The sequence below is a fragment of the Toxotes jaculatrix genome, chromosome 7, assembly GCF_017976425.1.
Source record: "Toxotes jaculatrix isolate fToxJac2 chromosome 7, fToxJac2.pri, whole genome shotgun sequence".
NCBI classification, from domain to species: domain Eukaryota; kingdom Metazoa; phylum Chordata; class Actinopteri; family Toxotidae; genus Toxotes; species Toxotes jaculatrix.
In genome coordinates, this window is record NC_054400.1 from 3911924 (window position 1) to 3933627 (window position 21704).

The window sequence follows — 21704 nt, forward strand, 5'->3', positions numbered from 1 at the left end:
GGAGGGAGGAACTTACAGGAATGAGAAGATTTTCTTCTGTACTTTCTGAGTTTACTGTCAGGAGGGTGGCATTGTCTCTAGAGAAGTCACAAGGTCAGAGGAGGGAAAGCAAACACACCAGCTACATCCAAAAGACGTCCCATCTTTAGGAAGATGAGCAAACAGAGCCTAAAACAGCAATCAGACCAGTGTCGCTGTGTGGAGTAACCCTACTCTCATTCGAGGATTTGTTCTGCATCAAACAGCAATGTTCATAAACAACAGATCCTACTGATTCAAAAGGAGAAGACTTGAACGAACAGTTAGTGACAAACCAAGAACTGTACCTTTACAAATGGACCCAGAATTCCATTTCTTGTCAAAGAACGGAGGCCAACAGCTCTCCAAAAGTTAAATCGTGACCCAAATCTTGACTTTACGTGTTTAAAAATCAGGCGTTTTCAGTCACAGGTTACAAAAAAAAACCAGAACAGAGCCACAGCTGTAGCGTCCTCACATAAAGAGAGAGGATGAGTCAACCTTCGGTCATTCCCGTCGCTGTATAATCACACGTCCAGTTATTTCTGGTGCTATCACTTTGACTCCCTGCCATTCTTCCTCTTGTGCAGTCTCAGGCCTCGTGCACGACGCTAAACACAGCATTTGAGAACGACAACGTTTGCTCAATTAAAACTGTAATTATGGAAAATCAAAGAAAATTATACGTACACCCTGGTCATTATGTTCCCGTCTATCATTCATTCCTCTTTCTGACCGGCTGTACCTCATTTTATCTCTTTCAGAAAACTTGTACATCATGTATTCTGAAGTGGATGCTTGAAAATAGATCCTTGTTATTTCGAGATAGGAAAAGACAGAATCTGAGTTTCTGAGCATAAAACTTCTGGCCTCTGGAGCGAGGATTTAAAATTACAGAGCATCGGATTGAACCATCTGTGAGACACATGCAGCTCCATCTAAATCCAGCTGAATCTGAAATCTACACCAGATTGTACGGTTTAAAAATTCCACAGCCGTTTTAGATGCTTTGCAAATGTGGCGAAGGTTTAGGTGGGACTGAAAAATGTGAACTCCAGAGTCTGAGAAGAGGCAAAAGCCGGTCATTCAGTCAAGTGGTTAATTTCTTCCAGAGGATAATTTGAAGGCACAGAGCGGGTTACAATAAACACGACACGTTTACACACCGACAGTGTGATCAGAGACGAGTCACCAGGGTCACCAGGGGTGTAAGGAAAAATTCAGAACCTCCTACTCTCAACAACACAAGTGACAAGTGTCATTTTTCTGACTGGCAAGTGAATACCCCACATACACTCACACAACACACACACACACACACACATACACCCAGGAACGTAACACAACATTTCTATTGTTTGTCCTCATCCAGCAGAAGTTGATGCCTTGACATATCTTGACAGCTGCTCTCCACAGCTTTGCTGTCACCTGGTAAGAGTTGGGTGCAAGACTCTTACATGCAAACAAAACGGCACAGTTGCAGGTTTAACAGGGTCCTCACTCAATCTTTCCTCAGTGGGAGCGCGAACAACTGAAAGTACGACTTCAAAAGCTACAGTAAAATACAGAAAGAGAAAAAAAAAACCATCAGGAACGCACACTGACAGATTCCAGAGTGTCTTTGGTTATGATTACCCTGACATATGATTTATTGTGCTGGATGACGGCCTGTGGGAGGCTGGAGGAATAAAAAAAAAAGATCTGGCAGATACACTGGAGCACTGAGCTCCACCTATGAATTATTGCTGGGACATTTACTTTTTCACCTGCAGCAAAAAAAAACAATCAGCTGCTCCTGGCATGCTACAACTCAGGCTTTGGCCAAGCTGCCAACAGTTTGTCTCACCTTTTAGTCTTTTAGTGATTCAAACAGATTTAGCCTTCAGCTTGTTTGAGGTAATAACACTTAATTTGTTTGCAAAGAACACAACTGGTGCAATTTATGTGCAGCAATAACGCTGTTTTGGAACAGTCTTCAGTGCTTTAAGGATCATTTTCGCCTTCACTGTTCGCCCCCAAAAAAATCCTTAACTTAAAATATCTTCTACTGAAATTTATTAAAGAAGAAACATTACCTGCTGCTCTTTCATTGAGCTAATGATCAATCCTCTCACTCACTGTACCTCATAATACCCCTTTCACCCTTTACAGACATTGTGTGGTATATCATTAATCAGCTAAGTTGCCCTGACCACTGATTTAATTCAGGACTCACAACTCTTCCCACACCTTTTCCTCTGAACACAGCAGCTCCCTCTGCTGACAACACTGCCCCCTAGAGGGAAAATGATGGCTCAGACCCAGAGAGCATCTGCTTCAGGGACAAAAACTTCAAACTGAACTCTAAATATCAGTACTGTCGGAAAAGTGGGAAAAACGAGACAAGTAAAAACACATTTACTATGAAAACACTCCACACATTCACAAGCTTTACTCACAAGTCCAGATGAAAAAAAAAAAAAAAACATTTTCAGTTTCACTGAGAGATTTTAAACTTCTGCCTTCCAAATTAAACTTCCTGTTTTCTGCACCTTCAAGGGAACCCAGCAAAGGCACACTGTAATTTTTGCAGCCTCTCTTACCAACAAAGAGTTGAGTTTTGAGCTGGTTCCCAAACAGTAGCAGAGTCACAGACCCACAAAAACTTCCACTGAGGACTTTGTCTTCTTAGCTCTGCCTCTCTCCATCGTCCTCAGGCCCCTGAGTCCCTTGTCCGTCCAGGCCTCGAATACTTTAAAACGTCCACTGTTCCTGCTCCATGCCTTTATCCTGCCTCTGCCTGATTAAGACTCTGTCATCCTCCCTCCACACATGCCCTCCTCTATCCAGCCTGCACTTGACCAAGGACAAGCTGGAGCCACTTATTTGTTTAGCTCTTGAGTGGAGTCACTAAGGCGGAGGGGAGCGACGGGCTGGTGAACACCACCCACCGCCCCACGCAGAGGACCCTCCTCAGATGAGGCACCGTGTAAACTAGGCACAAAATGTCTCTGCAGTTTGTCATGTTGAACGAAACTGCGACCACGGAAAAAAATGAGCCTGTTACAATTTGTTCACATTTATTTTCAACATTTCAACAAAGATATTCAGCCTTTTTTTTCTTTTTTACTTCTGCTGGGAAAATGACTCAAATCATTTATGATTATCAAAATTGTTGTAGATTACTTTCAGAAACGTTTCTAAAATTTCTAATATTCTCTTTGTGTTTGTAAATCGGAAAGACCAAAACATTAGGATTTTGGACTGTTGTTTGGACAAAAGAAAACATTTGAAGATTTAAGTTTAATTTTATTTTTCAAGATTTTCTAGTATTTTAGAGAAACAAGAAACAATGGATCGACAAAAGTTAACCAGCAGATTAATCAATAATGAAAACGGCCGTGAGTCGCAGCCCTGATCTGATGTTGATGGAGAAATGAGAATAAATCAAACTTTAACAACCTGTTGCCACTTGTTCATAACTCCTGATGAATTCTGTGGCTCCAGTGAGACACTGTCACTCCCAGAGCTTTCGCTTGTGTTGTCAGCTCACTCAAAGAGGCATTGTGGGAGAAATTCCCCATCTTAAGTGCTCCCATGTTTGCTTTTGTGCCAAGTGAGCCCACTCCGCTGACCTTTTGGAGACGGACCAATGAGATCCACCGCTGCGTCCTCTGCCGCCCTTCTCCTCTGACAGCAGCCAGACAATGAAGAACAAGCTAATTAAAGTGGTGACAGGCTGAAGGAGGGAAAAGCAGCGCTTTCACTAAACTTTACCAATAAACACTGAACTGAGTCTTTAGCCATCTTTCAAAAAAAGTGAAAAAAAAAAAAGAAACGGCTGGCTCGAGCAGTAACAGCTGCAAACTGAATTTTCACCTTTGAATTGATGCTGTAAGACTGATTCTGTGGTACGAGACGACGTCTGTAGCACCGACATCCTGCTGGTCAAACAGATAACTATGTCAGGAATGTTTTTGGAGCTGGACAAACCCTGTCTGTCTTGATTAGACATTTTTTTTGTTGGGTCCGCCCCGAACACTTGAGCTGCTCGACCAATTATGGTGTTAATGAGTCACGGGCCACACTGCCCTGGATTACTGCCAGGGGAAGGTGGAGTGGTGGTGGTGGTGGTGGTGGTGGGAGAGTTACACTAATGTATAGAGATGCTGCACTTGGAACCATAATGATCAAAAGCTGTATACACATGATGAGAGAGGAAGCCATTTAAATGGGGGGGACACAGAAAGTTGTCACGCAAGCACGCAACCTAATGTACGGTCACTAATCGTGTGTCAGTATCCATCAGGTGTAACTGCACTGCGGAGGAAGCACTCAGTTCCCGTGTTTGGGTGTTAGAATAGCATCTGAATCTGTGCGTCCATATGCACATCTGTCAGAGCTGCTGCTAGTGTTGCCGTGGCAGCCGGGCTCTGAGCATCCTGCTGCACGTGTGTGTGTGTGTGTGTGAACAGTGGCAGCAGCAGTGCCGCCAACGTGAAAAATAATCTGAGTGACGGAGTTCAGCCTCTGAGGTATGACACTAATTATCATTAGCAACACGCAGCGCACACAGTCAGGTGGCAGCTTCTCCTTCGGATCATATCATCATATCAGCTGGTGCTAATTAGCATAAATTCTGGAAGTAACTTGATAAACAGGCCAACATTAATCTGTTGTGTGGTTACAAGGCTTTCAGCAAGCTGGTCTCTGTACTCTGTAACACCGCCAATGAGGAAGGCTCTCATTCTCTGCAGTTAATCATTAATTAATTAAGTTTCATTCATATCACATCAATAAGTCAGATTTAGCAGCTGTCAGCTGTAATTTCAGTGTGTTGGGTACTTGTTTAATGAAAAATATATCAGATCAGATTCAGTACTGGCACATACCCAATGTTAAAGGACACAGATCAGGACTGGGACCAATAAACTACATACACTCAACATGGTGATCAGTGAAAATAGAAAGCAGCACTTCTGGACAAAGACCTTATGTTCAGGCTAAAGCCAAATGGTGTTTCTTTGGAAAATGAGATGAAAGAATCTCCAGAGGTTGTAGAGATAAAGATAAGACATTTTTCAAGGTCCCAGGCAACTGGCCCACACCCACACACACTGTTATCCTGGACTTACTGTCATATTTTACAGCTGGTTTTCTAGTTAGCCTGTTTTCACTGTCTTTTCTCAAACTGACCTACATTTGTGAGTAATGCATCTATGACAAAGAGACACTCACCCAGTGAAATTCTGTCCTCTTACGTCCCTGCAGGTTCAAATACAGAGCAGCAGCATTACACAAGGCAGCCTGAATTTCACAAAAGCACTTCAGCCAAGTGTTTTTCCTTCCTATGCTGCTTTTTTAAAACACTTTTTTAAATACATCAAAATAAAGAAATTGCACCAGTTTTATTTTAAGTGAAGAACCAGGCAATGTTTTTTTTTTTTTTATGGAGCTCTCTTTCAAAATCAATCAGCACTCCCTCAAGAGCCAGATTTTCATCTCCAGGGGCTGCAGGCCCAGCTGTGCCATGGACCAGGTCCTGGGAACAAAAGACAGTCGAGCATCACTGGGGAGCGGGAAAGACACCTGCCAGCTTCAGAGGCGTTCAACCGAAAGACGAGCGTGAAACAGCCTCCAAAAGAGATAAGATGTTTTTCCACTCAGCGTTTTATCGGAATCATTAAAGCGCTCGGCGTCTGAAAGCCAAGCGGCAAATCTCATGACTGTGGGATCAACAGGTATTTGGATGTACAGATTGCGCATATGTATGAACAGATTCAACCCGAGCTCATTAAAGCAATCCTTAACCACAGTTAGAGCAGGTTCAGACACTGAAGATCAAATTTTCAAGCAAAGATGCCAAAGATTTGTTTTTCATTCTAAAATGTTTGATGTTTTTCTTTGCCACATGTGATAATAAATATCTTTGTCAAAGTGTTGATCAAACAACAATAAAAACAGGAAATCTGAACACATTTTCTTGGGCTGTGGGAAATCACAAAGACCATAAAAATCCAGCAGTGTGTTTTTTTGGAGTTGTTGGACGGTAAACGAGTTCTGTGGCATGAGGGTATAAGCTGCATGAAGCATAAATCTACTGGTGGTTTTGGTCTTTTCAAAGGATTTGAAGCCAATAAAAAATAAATAAAAACAGCAGAAACCTCAGGGCGGGGTCACGCCTGCACTCAAAACTGAAATTCTGCAGCTATTTAAACTTGTTTCAATGGAATCAGATAAGATATTGACTATGCTGATGTTTGACATGCAAATTTTCACCGTTGACCAACAGCAAGCCGTCGGGACAGTGCTGACCTTTAAGGTCATGCTGATCATTGAGTCCAAAACGGAGGAGGATGCCATCGAAGCTCGCCATCTGTGTGGCACCTTCTTCTTTTATTCACTTATCCCCTGTCATAGTATAAACTGCTCCACAGCAGAGACCTGGTTTTCAGACAGCTATAAAACAAGAGTCAACAGGACAAATACGTCTTTTGAATTAACTCTGTGAAGCTGAGAGAGCTGGTTCTTTCCTCTTCTGTAAAACTCTTCACTAATCCTGAGGGGGGAGAACACGGCACGCTAAACTGAAAGCACCCGAGAATCTGATTATGGTTCAACCTTAAAAATACAAATCAGTGCAGAAGTGGGAAAAGGTGTGTTGTTATCACAGCCTGCAGAGCGTCACATTTTCTTAAAGGTCTAATTCCTGCCAAGCTCCTACATCACCGAGCTTCTGGCACGGATTATTTCGCCAAAGACGAAGCAGCCTGATGCTCCTTTCTGGTGCGACTGGGCCATTATCCTTTTAATTGTTACGCAATTACTTTATTTGCTACTGGTGCTTTTATCATAGGGTGTTTCTGTAATAAAAACCTCGGAGGAAAACCATCAAACTCAAAACGTAATGTACAATATATTCATGTCCATCTGTTGAGGACGTCGTCCCCAGCTGGCCCCGACGCTGGCTGGCTTTTGTGATCCTCTCAGAGTGCTCTCAGCTGGCCTCATTGTCTATCATGGCGAGATCGGGACCGTACTGCTTAATGTGGTGACATCAGCGGTTAGGCCTGATTAACTGGCCTCAGTGTCGTTTGTCATCAGGGATATCAAGCATGCTAATCTGGGGGGACTCGCCGTTAGCCCCGCTCCGTCGCTGGGGCGCCTTGTGATGATGAAGCAACCAAACTGCAGCTATTAAAGGGTTTATTTGGTCCTGAGTGCAAACAGACGTTGAATAAAGGTCACCTTATCCGCAAGATCACAGCCACGGAAATGTTATCAACAAATTCAGCAAACAGTAAGAGGCCAAATAAGATGAATGGGGCATTAAAATGCTCCATCTGATCCTCATTAATTCACAGTTTTCCCCTCTCTAAAGCCTTTCTTTTAGACGGACCACTTGTGTTTTTCCAGAGGCAGCGCCCCAAAAGAGAGGAACTAAAGGATGGACTCGAGCTGGTGAAAGAAAGGAAAGAGGACAAGAGAGAGGGGAAGCGAGGGAGGGAGGGAGGCAGAGAGTGAGGACTAATCCCATTAGGGTGGCAGCTAAATGATTTGTTCCACTGAGGGAAGGGGAGATAAAAAGGTGTGTAAGGGGAAGGAAAGGAGGGGGAGGGATCTTTTTGGAGGAGGACAGTAGCGAAGAGGCACAAAACTCTTCCAGCTCCGGGCATCCTCGCTGACAGCGCTCAAAGTTGTCCACACGCCACTTTGTTCCTAAAAATTTGAAAGTCTAATTTATTCCCACGGGGGAAGCGATGAGGAAATATAAGAACAAAAAGACTGAGAGAGTGGACGAGGCTGGTGACACGCCAGATTCAGCCACAAAACCATGACCCACAAAAGATTAATAAAACGTTTTAAACAGGCCTAACACAGTCTCATTATCTGCCTCTGGAGCAGGGCTGCAGCTAATGCAGATCGTCTTCTCTATCGATTAGTTATTTGGTCTATAAAAGCATGTTTTCAAATATCTTGTTTTGTCCGACCAACAGTCCAACACACACAGAAGTAGTTTTTGTAACGATATCAAAACAAAAGCTCCCATATTAAAAGTTAAATCCTATCCAAACACAAGACGTCTAAGCTAAATACTCACAAAAGATCTGATGAAAGATCAGCTTTTGGTGCATGACAGTCACATTTCAGTCTACACAAGGTATCATACCCACTCCTGTTCATACACATGGAAAAACACTGTATCAAACACAAACCACACACCCAGGTGTGACAACCTGACAGCCACTTGGCCTGTTTCCATCCTCCAAGAATGACAACAAAGAGACTCCCTGTCTTCATCCAGAAAACCTCAACAGCTTCAGGAAGTCGTTAAAACAGCAAATGGGCGTCTGGTTCAGACAGACAGAGAGAGACAGAGACAGAGACAGAGCTGCTCCAGGTGAAGAGAGGCAACAGAAAAAAAAATTAAAATTAAAAAAAAAAAAAAAAAGCTTCACAGTAAAACCAACAACCTTTAACTGAAAACACAAATTTAACCATAACCACAATGACCAACTGCAAACCTGAGGTTACAGCAGAGGGTGGTCGCCCTGGTAAAAACCTCTGCTGCTATCATACAAATAACTAATACACTCTCATGAGATAAAGGATGAACCTTCTGGAAAAGCAGACAGAGGCAGTATGTCACACAACAAATGCCATAAATTTAAAAGGAGTATGGTTATTTTTTAGGCCGACATCTAGAAATGAACTTATTTGTTAACATAAAATATTACATCCTCATAGAGGATCGTCAGGTTTCAGAGCTCTGTGTTTGAAAAAGGTAAAAGCTTGGATTCCCAGCCATCGCTGAGCAGAGGAAGCTGTAATAACTGTGGGACTAACCAATGACTTCCGTGTCATCCTTTTCATTATATTGGCCTCGGCTCGCGGTCACAGGGTCATAGGCTATGAAAACAGTAGCATGCCTTCATAGGTATAATACAACACATTGTATTGTGTTGGCAGTGAAGGGGTGAGGGGGTGAGGGGGTGAGGAGCGGGGTGGGGTGGGGGGTGTCTTCCCAGTGGGAGTCATCCTGGTCGACAATAGCAGTAACATTCCACTGGAAACACTGTGGCATTATGGCTGCCCTCCGTTCGCCCAGAGGATCCCCACTTCCACCAAAACAAAGGGATTAACTCCCGGGGTATTTCTGGGAATTTTCAACGTCACCTTTGGGAATGATTCGGGGAGGGGAGGGGGAGAAAAACAACAACAGCATTGCTTTCATAACTCACAAAAACTCACGTTTTGTTCACTAAAAATATTTTCTCAGTCATGTGTTGACAGCTCTAAACGGGGGACAAAATATTCCCAGTGTGCCAGACTCCCACACCTCAACAATTAAATGTGTTGCAGCTGTCGCAATTTAAGAACGTGCTTATGTAACTTATCTTATTTTGTCTGACATTTTGTTTTTCTCTTCATTAATCATTTTCTTTTTGGCCTGGTTCGGCTATATCCTCAGTATCCTCTGTTACTTCTCTACAACAGCTCTGCTGAGGAACAGCACTCGAAATTAAAACTTAAGCAGTCGATTATAAATATATTTGTTTTAGCAGCCGGAGGGAGAAGAAATCACTGCGATAATGGGATCGGTTTTATGGACCTACATAGAAAATGACTGTGTAACCAATGTAAGTTAAGCAGTGGCAGTTACAGTTTTAATCTTATTTAGATCTACTGTCATGAGGATTTAAGCAATAAAAATTGTGTCTTGTTGGACTGATGATTGATGTGTTGGATGTAGGACAACACTTCAGTGATGACACATTTGCTCTGGGACATAGAAAAGTGCAGGTGCTCCAATTCTTGGAGACTCAATACTGATAACAAATACACATGAGCATTAGATAAGTATATGCACTCAGACCAGTTCACAAACTGACTGACTGACTGTGAAACTGGCTTTAATTATCTCGTCCACTGTTGTGTAGTTTAAGTTTCTGAGCAGCGTCCTGCCCATCGTTCATCTCAGCTTCATTTCACAGTAAGAGACATTATGCTTGATTTGTAAAATATTTTGGAGGGTGACATTAGTAATACTAGTAATATTAGTAATATCGGGCTTGATGCCTTGTAATCAGACAGCCAGACAGTGGAAACACATTTAATTTGACGAACCCAAAAACTTAGCAGTAACTTTGAACACACCCCTCCCCCCTTTGGAGGATGGACAGATCATCCTGATGAGTCTCACTATAAAAAAAACATCACTAAGCCTCTCTGAAACAGAGGCAGCCCCTGCCCAGAAGGCGCCGTCCATGACAAATATTGACTCGAGAGGTGACCCGTGCTCTGCTATTATTTCAGCTATGCTGGAGGGCAGGAACAATCAGCACTTCCCGGTGAAGAGGTCTGGTGGCAGATGTCACTGAATATGCAAAACAGCTAGACGAGAGAGGAAGGGAGGGTAGTTATATCAACAATGAACATCAGATAAACCAGACAAGGAAACATTAGACCACCACAGCTGTTCTTGTTCAAAATGTCCTCTAAATATGAGCAGTGATGTCCCTTCACAAACTTAACACTCTATTGGTGTTTAGTGACGTTCTGTTGTTTCAAAATATGAAACCACGTTTGGCTGATCATATTCAGTATAGTCTAAGCTCCAGTTTGCAGAGACTACATTTAAAATTTCACAATTAGCTCATTTTACCTGCATCTCCCATACGAATCATACTGCTGCTTTGTGTCCTGACAACTCAAACGTTAAAGCCTGTTGTGTTCTGAAAAGAGCAAGCACGACGTCTAATTTGAATAAACAAAAACAGGCCGACTTTCAATATCCTGGAAAACTGGTCTGGTGATAATGTATCTCGGTGTTACATGGACATTTTCTATGTGTTCTATATATATGTGGTTCACTTCTTGGTCATATATTTAAACCCAGATGCCCGTAAGTGCAGGTAACACAACCCATGTACCATCGTTTTAAGTGTTGCAGGCACATTATTAAAGCAGACAGCCATAAAAAAAAAAAGGCTACTTCACTCAATAAAAGGAGCCAATTAACAGAGCTATTGTTTGCACCATTACCAATAAACGTGACATAACACGAGCTCATGATATAACACAACCCCAATAACGTTACTGCTGTGATAAAACATTTACAGCTTTTCTATGTCAACAATGAGGAATCATGAAGTAACCATCCCACGCAACAAGGCAGCGCGAGCGATGCTCCATTCATATATAACAACTCCTGACAAACACATTTAGTCACAACTATTTCACATTAGCTGAAATTCGTCTGAAGTGTTGTGGACCACATTCTGCCTCCTTCCACTCCATAATGTATAAAGACTTGATAAAGACAGTTGCCCACAGACACACACACACAAAAAAAAAAATTAATCGCCCAATCACAGGCATCTGTGCTCCTCAGAGGGGAACGTGGGACAGGTCAGGGAACCTGTGGACGGCGTTGCCATGGTGACCTGCCCCCTCGCTTTGTGGAAACTGAAACCTGAGAGGGTGCAGGGCCATTGTCGAGCCGAGGCCCGGCGGTGAGGGCTAAAGTCACACAGTGAAACGCCACGGACATCGTTCGCTGTACTAACAACAGCAAACTTTAACACTTCAAAGCAAAGCGAACACACAGAGGAGTCAAAAAAATAATTTATCTCAGCGAAACAGCAAATATTACACATTCACTCAATCATCTGCGAGCTGATTACAGATCACACAAGTGTTTTCTTTCTATAATTAATGTGGGATGTTGAAATGCGGCCTCCTGTAAACGCAGCCTCATATTAAAACGCTGCCCATGTGGTGTGCTGCTGCTGACAGCAGGCCTTCACGGGCACAGAAGCTTCGGCCCGAGCAGATAAGATCAATGGTGTCACCAGGGAGTCAATCTCCACTGTAAACACAGCCCTGCTGACCGCAAGGGGAAATAATTTACTGCTGCAGTTTCAACAGTTTACTGAGAAACGCCTGACCTTCTTTCGGGAAGATGTTTATGCTCTCGATCAAAGGCATGTGGGCACGGACCGTTTTACCACCGATTTCAAACTGGAAAAGCAGCTTTGATTCCGATTTCAGGACCACTTCACCTGACTGTAGTGATTTCCTGCTTGTTTGTCACATGACCAGTGGAAATCAGATGTTTAATTATAGGACGAGTTCTCCAAACTGGTAAACTGTCCCCAGGTTTAACTCAGTGGAAGCCTCTTTCTGAAAACGTCAAGCTGAGGCTTAGTGGCTGTGACACTGACTGAAATGATCTTCAGTTTACTGCCAGCTGTGTCCAAACTGCCACAATTTGTGATGTAAAATTCCCAAGTGTCCTCGTAATTACTTCCACAGGAACGCCGAAGTAAGCGGACTTCCGTAAGCTGGCGGTTTGCTCTTACAGTAACCCGTGACTGATAAATCTGATCTAACGTTGATTCATGCTTTTTCTTATCTGTGTTTTTTTTGCTCTCTCACATGGTCCATCACCCGTCTCTCCCTCTGTCACACTGTTGTGTTCCGTCGCTTTAAGACAAGACTCTGAGGCGCGTTGAGTCAACTCGGGGGGCTCTTCTCGACTGATGCGTCGAATCATCGACTTTAAAGAGACAGCCCCACCCCAAACTGAGTTTGGCATTTCTGTGCTGCACATTCACACTGATTTAAACGCAGTAAGGTGATTTATCACCCTGCCTGTACACTCTCATGGCTCTATTTGAACAATCTAAGCGTAGCGTAACACAACACAACACAGCAGCCTGAGAGAAACAGTCAAGTTTGTTTGAACCGCAGCAAACAAGTTAGGTGTTAAAGCACCATCAGTGCCAGGTACTGAGGGTCAGAGGGACTTCACTGGGAATGTGTAGAGCAGCAGCTGGAGACACAACAGACCCTGACACCACAAGTGCACATGTAAACACTCTCAACAGCGCACCAGAGAACATGAAGTGTAAGTTACAAAAAAAATGGGGCATTCTCTGGAAGTTTGCCGTTTCCCTCTGCACAGAGATAAGAGTTCAATGCAACATTCAGTGGCAGCTCTGAGAACGTAAACTATGAATAACACCAGAAGTGTTGGTATCCAGCAGATATGTGGATCCAAACATGCAACTGGAATAATGAAGACGTCTCCAGAAGACAATGCAACAGTTGTACAAGTAGCTGCAGACTGACTCAGACTTGCTAACCCCCCAAAAAACACATCTTGCACTCACCTTCCTCATGTCGTTAAAGGCTCCAACTTATTGTGTGAATTCATTTCCTCTGAGCTGCAACTGACACACAGCTCCCAGTACAACCAGAGAGAAACCAGGGATTAGCATGGAGACGTCACCCGGCGCTGTCTCACACGGCTGAGCACGGGCCAATCACAACACAGCCGCTCAGACACCAAACACACACACACACACACTGTAACCTGACAATACCAGCCAGTGAGGGAGACTGTAATATGAGCAGCCTGGTGACTAGTGGGCCGAGGGTCTGGGGCTCTCTCAGCCGTAAACAGTGGCATCCCTGGCAAGAGACACAGCCAGCAGCTATAATGTGGCGTACGGGGTAACGGGGGCATTTCCAATAGACTTGGGGTAAAAAGCTGCACGAGGCAAGATTTTCATGTGATAAAGTGATTCTCCACCCAACATCTGTCTTGTGAGAATGAAACATGACTAACAATTATTCTGATTATTGATTAACCAGCCAATTATTTTCTCAATCAATAATTTTTAATTTAAATAATTTAAATAGACTTTGTTGCTTTGAGATGGTATCATTTGAGATGATACCATCGATGTCGACCTCATATCTGAACGTTAGGGACAGAGCTAGAGTCAGGACGCGCTTGATGAGTTTAGCTTAAAGCTAAAAAAAAAAAAAAAAAAAAAAACCTGTACATAAACTGAAATGTGAAAATGATTTGTGGTTTTAGAGGAAGTACATGCTGAAACTATTACTTTGTAAACAACAGGTTAACAACTGGTGGATATTGTTATGTAGCCAAGATCACTGAGTCACTTAGCTGATTTATACTGTTATACTGGCTTTTAATGTTACGTTATCCTGTAATTGTCACTTGTGGCTTCGGTGGCTGCTGTTCAGAAAAAAAAAAAGTTTACCTCTGGCTATGTTCAAACTGCCACCGCACTGTGGATTTTAGCAAATAAAACTAACACATAAGGCCAAACGTGTTTGCTAAAAGTGTGGCTTTTACACTGAGCACATCACTCCATAAACAGAATATGGTTTCTGGTAAACAAGGCTTGCATGCCACCTGTTTACGGCCGGTTAGCTCCGCTGATAAGGGTTGAGTCCGGGCTACATTGAATCAGATTGCCTTTTTGTGGAATGCTTCAACTTGACTGGCAAAGTCTGTGCATGCCTACATAGCTGAGGGATTATCACAGTATCAATTGAGCCCTGAATTCCCTTTGCACCTGCCTTGTCCTGCTTAATGTACAAGGAACAGGCGGGGTTTTTCACTCCTCCCACTTTTCAGACGACTCGCCTTTCATTTACGAGCAGATCTGAAAGGGATCACGGCAAGCTGAGGGTGGGCTGCTTCTACAAACTGACACTTCCTTCTGACACAGACGAGCATGGATGTTCGGTATGTAGAAGCACTGAATGTGTCTGCTGATCTCTGATCATCTGTGCTGCATGTCAGGGTGTGCAGACAGACAGAAAAAGGTTCAAGTACTGTGGTCGTCTTGCGGTGAGATTAAATAGACCGGTAACATCAGAAGCCCTGTGGTGGACGCCTGGGATGATACTCCACACCAGGATCAAGGTCCCAACGGCACCTGATGCAACTGGTCCACAGTTCTCACTTTGTGCATCATGAAGCATTTTCACGGTTTCTGCAGATTCACCAGGTTCAATTTAACAAGATTTTTTAAAGACTTAATCGGCTCACTACTCCTGCCGAGATCCTTCTTCTCTGTGTGATAGTGTGGCCATTTTCAGCACTGAATAAAAGTGAAAACCATCTGCATTTCCCTTGAAGTATGACTAAGGCAGTGAAAGATAATTGGGGTTCTCTGCCTCACCACATTCTGTTTTTTTTTTTTTCTGCCACTCCTCCCATTGTGGTCAAATATCAAAACAGTCACTTCCAGCAAACCATGCCAAGCACTGTGCTTTTACTTCAGGGCATCTTTTTGGTATGTAATTAATTTAATTCGCAAGACAGATCCACTAAGTCTAACAGAGACCGTGAAAGACCAAAGCACAAGGTCACGTCCACTGCAGCCTCACAAGCAGAGCTGACTCTGATCCACCTTCATTAGAGATTAGAAATGAACCAAGGTTTGTTTATCTGTACGGCTTCAAAAATAAAAACATTTACCTTCATCTGGTTCAAGATAATAGTAACTGAATTTTGTGTTAACATGCCAGTGTGGTTAAAGTGTTACATAAATGTCAAAGTGCTTCAGTAAGATATTTTCCCACCGATGTTTATGAAAGGTGGGTCAAAATAACACCTACCTACTATCCAAACAACTGAGGAGGTATTATTAAGGCATAAGGGAAGGAAGAGTTGGGGAAATGGTTCGAGAAAAGAAAAGAATTCTGTGAAATGAGGAAAAAAATCCTGAATTCATGACTCAGTTTGCAAACTGCAAACGTCAATGACTCCTACACATCATCTCTGATATGAAGAGCACACGATGGACTGAGAGGAGGCGTGAATGAAAGGAAGGAGATTAACATACCAGGAAACAAAACATCTTTGTGAAACACACTTCAAGGTTTAGCCGGGTTAATCCCAGCTACACAGAGAAATACCTTCGCTCATTCAGGTTCACCGCAACAGTTTTCCTCCAAACAGAAATCTCACACAAGTTGAAGCATGCAGGACTGAGGCATCTAACTATTCTCCGTACAGCTGAAATGGCTGGATTCTAAAAATGGATGAAGGCCAAGCCCAGCTCATGAGGAGGAAACATTTCAGTCAAGAATTTTTTAGTGGCAATGTTCTGAAATTTAACGAGATAGTTTGTGATCTTAGAGTTTCATGAACATGCCCCGCCCACCCAGAGGAGCTGCGTGTAGTGAACGCGAATGTCTGAATCAGCTGAACTGGACCTTAAATTGACTTTTCTCTGCCAACTCCCTGATACAAAGTCTGTGTAATGTCTAACTGAGCCGATGTGTGAATACAGCGGGTCCCTGTCAGGAGAATTCACAGCGAGCGAGCCGTCGATGATGTTTCTATCCTGCACGCTCTACGCAGGCACCACCCCTCACCTGTACCACCTAGCAACACTGCTAAAACTCACTAATAAGCATATTTTTTCTTGCTTGTATAACCTTCACAACACTACATGGGGGTTTTGTGCCACATGATTTCTTGACCCCAAACCAGTAACTCTGGTACACAACCCTGCAAAAGCTCAGCTGTAAACGAGGTGCCATGCATGTTCAGACTGCTTTGGACGCAGCGTCCACACATCGCACCCCTAAAAATAATATCTGACGAGGTAAACAACAGATCAGGCTGGCATGAGGCCTCTATTCAAGATAATAATGATTATCTTAGTGATAATCTTTCAATACAACCACAACTCACAACAAAAGATCTACATCTGACCTTGTTAAATGAAAATCTGTATCCTAAATGTTTGTGTAATAAGCCTCACCGCATTCTGTACTGATATTTGAGTGCATGAAAAAGCCAGGCCCAGCCAACACTAATGTATCCCAATCCATCTCAGGCCACTCAGACTCTTGTTAAGCTTCCAAATCCAGAAAGCTCTGATTTAAAAAGATTTTGGATTCTGCCAGTGCTTTGATCGCTCCGATAATGACTTCCCAGCAAACAATGGCCTGGCAGCCGCTCCAGGTCGCTGGAAATCTTCTAGGAAGATTCCCTGAAACCTGACTTTTGTTTTTATTACATTAAACAAGTTCATTTAAAGTCTGCTGGGACGCCACGTTATTCTATATTTTACACGAACACGCCTGAAGGATTTACTTATGTGATATCTCTATCCTAATCTGGTATCTCGCTAAACAGATTCAGTTTTATGTTCTTATGTGCAGTTCTCGGTGAGGTTTGGTTTTCGCAGGGGAGCCCTAATTGTTTCGTTTTGGTGGATTTACTATTCAGAGTAGATTTGATCTTGTAATAACAGGGCAGCCCCTGAGGCTCATGTAGGTCTTCATCCCACAATTTTAAAAACCAGCGCAGCTGTGACAACTCCATTCACCTCCACAGTCAAGCACCGAGACCAGTAAGAGTGGTTTCCCCAGGGTTACACAGCAGCGAAGCTCTCACAAGAAAAAAAAAAAAAACACGATATGAGTACAGAAGTACAGAAAATCATCTTTTCAAGTTACAGCACCAAAAAAAAGGCAGTATTCTTAGCACTGAAACATGCAAGAGAAGCACAAGTGGGACAGAAGCATGCACAGATGTTTGACCAAAACTAAAATTACAACTCAGCACCCCCTCTGCATAAAATTACAGAGAAAACACCACGGCAAGGATTCCACAAAAACTGTACAGCCGCAAGGAAAGCAAGGCCAGAGCTGATGTGCAACCCGCTCAGACGGCGCAGTGGAGTGGAAGTCATTTTCTCTAAACAAACAGTGGAGGGATGGGAGTCATAATCACAGGGAGGCGGCGGCTGGGGGGGGGGGGGGTGACACATCTGAGCAGCGGAGGCCCGGCTTTGATCATGTGGACAGAAGGCTCGTCTCACTAAGGTGCTAATTGAGAGACCTCTGCCATATGTCCACAAAGTCTGAACGAGCGGCCCGATGATGTGGACCCAGAGCTGAGGCTAAGCCTGATGTACCAACCAACACCAGGCTGTGCTACCACCAGATCTGCTTACGTGTTAATGGGAAACCAGTGAGAGGCTGAGGAATGCTCTGCGTGTTGCTGGGGGACATGAACAATGTACAGCTTTAACGCTAAGCGTGTTGCAGTGAGGAAAAAAGTCCTGAGCTCAGAGAAAAGTCGCTGAAATAAACAAGAGATGAATCGATGAGTCGAAGACAGAAACTTAAACGAGCAGCAAGTTTTAAAGACTCATCAAGAAACTAATCACCAGATTCATCAACAATGCAAATGATCTTTAGCTGAACCTGTACATATTTTATCACCGAAATACATTCTTCTCTTCTACAGCAGCATCTTTAAAACAGATGAACAGACTGACAACACACAGACAGAAGACATGATGTTTATATACACTGTGCCATGGTGGCAGCACAAAACAGGACTCATCTGCTGGTTGCAGTGTCCACAACAAACTTTTTGACTCGACTGCCGAGCACTGGAAAAGAAAGAAGAGCCTCCTACCAAGATTTAACAACACAAATATACATCAACTGCCCGTTTACTGGGTTCACTAACTAAAAGTAGTGTGGTCTAATAATAATAATCTCTGTAACTTTAGACAAATGCTAAATCATCTTAAAGTTTATGTTGGAGGTTGTAGTTTGTGGTGCCTTTGAGCTGCACTGTGTGGAAGAATCAAATGTCCTTTCAAAATACGTGCACCCCGGTGACTGGTAAACAATGGATAAGCTTTAACGTCATTATGAAGTACGACTGAACTCAAAATTACAAACCAAGGTCAGGAGAGCGGATGTTTGTGGTTATTTATATCTAATGTTTTATATGCAATCAGCACGAAAATGCCCATGTTTTTCTGAATGAATACACTGAACCTTGAACTACTGGTATAAATTAAGACCGTGGATAAATGTTATACAAGACAAAGCAGCCAAAGCAATTGTCTTCAACAGCCTTGAATTGTGATGGAGGTGAAAACCTTTACAGCCAGAAAAATCAGCAGCTTTAAAATAATTTATAGAAAATACGACGTTTTCCCTGCGGCGACTGTTCAAAAGATCACCAAGTTCAACAAAGACACCCCCGGCTGGCACTTTTATGTCTGAAGGAATGTTCTGCTTGGTCTGCTGGAGGAAATCACTGTTTGCAATCTGTACTTCTTATAGCCAAGTGTAGAAAAATGGAATCAGGGATTTGCCAAAAAGTGCCACACTGGAAGCCAAAGAATTTCATTAAACCGCGATCACAATGCTCATATTCTTCCCCTTGACATATCAATTCAGTGTTTTATCTCTGCACAGAAATGGAGAAAGCCTCAGAGTCAGGGGGGGGGGGGGGGGGGGGGGAGAAGATGAAGAGGCCTCTATTTGACCCCAGCTCTTCACCAGCACAATAGGGACCACCATCCAGGTCTATGTCCATGTCTATGAAATGCCTCAGCTCCCCAGCACTACTTCTGACAGGGCGGTGGAGGAAGAAAAGCAGCTCTGCTGTATTGGTTTGGAGGCTGGATACCAGATATGACCGGCAGCACGTTCGTTTACACCGTATGCAACATTTCAAAGCCGGTGACAGTCCCTTTCAGTGGCCCATAAAGAGGCTTTTGTTAACAGTCGAGCACCGCACAGTATTTCAAGCTATGAGGAGGAGGCAATGAGAATGAGCGCGGTGAGAGACGCACACTGCGACGTTCTTTTAAAAGGCTTGAGGTGAGGATGTTTGGGACACTGCAAATCTTTGTGGTGACAACTGTTCAATCCAAGGCAAAGATGAGTCAGTGTGGGTCATATAATGGTGAGGGATTACCGGGTCACATGCAAAAAAAAAAAAAAAAGAAAAAAAATCCTCTGAGGAACCACCACCGTCAGCCTAAAAAAAGTTCAATCTTAACGCATAAAAACACCTTCCCTGGCCTCCTGATGGGTTCCTACCACTCGGAGCACAAAGTTCGCCCCACACCGCAGCATGTGCGGTACCTCCGGCTCCTCCACGGCACCTGTCCGGCGCGAACACGCTTCTTTAGTCGGGAGAAGACACCAGACAACCCGACCGAGCGGCGACGACAAAACACCATATGACTTTAACCATAATCCTGCTTAACCAGCAGCACTTCATGGGATTGTCTTGGTCTCGGTCGCTGCAGGACCACCTGACCGAGAACATGCACCGAAAGCACGTTGATCCAGTCCACGTAATCAAACCAAAGGCTCGTGCATGAGCACAGAAATATCCTCAATGAATCAGATGATTTAAGGAAAGTGGAATTAATATATCGTGTCCATTGATCAGAAACTGCCTGCGACTGCAAAGCGCTTAACTTACCCGACTCCGACAGTCTCCCACGCTCCTTTCTGGACTTGAATCCAGCTCCTCGCCTCTGCTCACTCAGCTGATTGTCCTTGGACTCGGATTCCTGGAGGGTAAACCGTCCGATTAAAGCAATAACGTCACGTAAAAAAAGTGCACAAGGTTACAGTTCAGGCCCGTGGCACACGGCACGTCCCGTCCGCAACACCACCACCACCACCAGCCTCTTTGTACTTGTCCGCTTCAGCGGCAAGTTGTTCACCGGCGGTCATGCGCAGTCGCAGCCCAGACGAGCTCAGTCCGCTCAGCGCTGATATGAAGGTCGATCAGTGCCACAGGTGTAGCTTACCTGCCGCGGGGTTGGCCTACTTTTACAGCCCGAGCCAACAGGATATGAACTCCTTTTGCCTTCCGGTTGGAAAGTTTAAGCACTCCAGGAAAACGCACCGGGGCCTGCTTTAGGATGAGCCTTTAAAAAAATGAGTAAACTACTGGTTCATTAACTTAAACCCTTCAGTTTTTATATTAGTTCCTCAAAACGTGTGACTAACCGTGTTTCTCTACATGTCTCGGTTGTTCTGTGTCACATCTTACAGGTCGCTAAAATCTCCCAGGCTGTGAAATGTCTGGAAATAGAAGCTCACATAAATTATAAATAACATTAATTATTATTTATTTTAATTTTTAATTATTAATTAGAAGATTAATGGCGACCAACACACACACCTTCAGTGTTTGGGACACAGATGAGAACCTGGTGCCTAAACGCAGCCTAGAGCGCCACCGTGTGGCTTTTTGTTTTAACACACAGCATCAGATAAAGTTCAACACCCTGGAAAAAGTAGACTGTGTTCAGTGCAGTGATGAGATTATTAAGTATAAAAGGCTTCTGGAAAATTTGTGGTTTAACGTAACTACAAGTACAGAATTTAATTCTCACCAAAAAAGCTGATTAAAAAGATAAAATCACTCGTTGGGTTCTAATGTGTTGTATTCATAGAAGCAACAGGTTGGCTTTTTCACAGATCTACTTCTCTTTTTTTTCATCACAGACCAGACAAAGAGGGCAGTAAGAAGCCTGCATGTGGAGAGGAGAACAGCAGGTTTGTTTTTTTTTGATCAGTTAATATGCAGTTTGTTAAATATACATAGATTAAATGGCATCCACATGTAACTGTTTAACATTTCATTCCAAAACCATCAGCATTTATCTGCTGCTTTAAGAGTCTCCAGAGCTTTAAGAAGATTTTTCGGGTCTTTGTGAAGACCGGTCGAGTTCTGCCTCAACAAATGAAGGAAAAGCATTTCTCCTGACTTTCAGCAGGGTGGCACAGTCATGTTGACCCAGGACAGGGGCTTGAACAGCACGAATGCACACTATCAGAAGTAAAAACTTATGAAACTGTTCATTCACACTATCGCTTTCAAACCTGCTGAAAAGTGCACGACCCGTGTTGCGCAATGACAGATTGAACGCAGTTACGCGCAGAGTCTATTATTCTGATCACATCCCTCTATTGGTGACATTATCATTTCACCGCTACCCTGTTCAGTGTGTACAAAGCGGGTAGTGTTTCCAGCGGGGCCACACCTCTCCTGCAGCTCTGGATTGGTCCCTCTGTCTTCACTCCCT

At 43.5% G+C, this 21704-nt stretch overlaps 1 protein-coding gene across 1 annotated transcript in view; it reads right to left on the minus strand.

The window, feature by feature from the left end:
• Positions 1-20295, minus strand: part of kank1a (KN motif and ankyrin repeat domains 1a) — a 44641-nt gene extending 24346 nt beyond the window's left edge. Inside the window, exon 1 of the mRNA XM_041041856.1 lies at positions 20087-20295. The gene's annotated coding sequence lies outside the window, so the exon portion shown is untranslated. The remainder of the gene's footprint in view (positions 1-20086) is intronic.
• Between the last annotated feature and the right edge of the window lie 1409 nt (positions 20296-21704).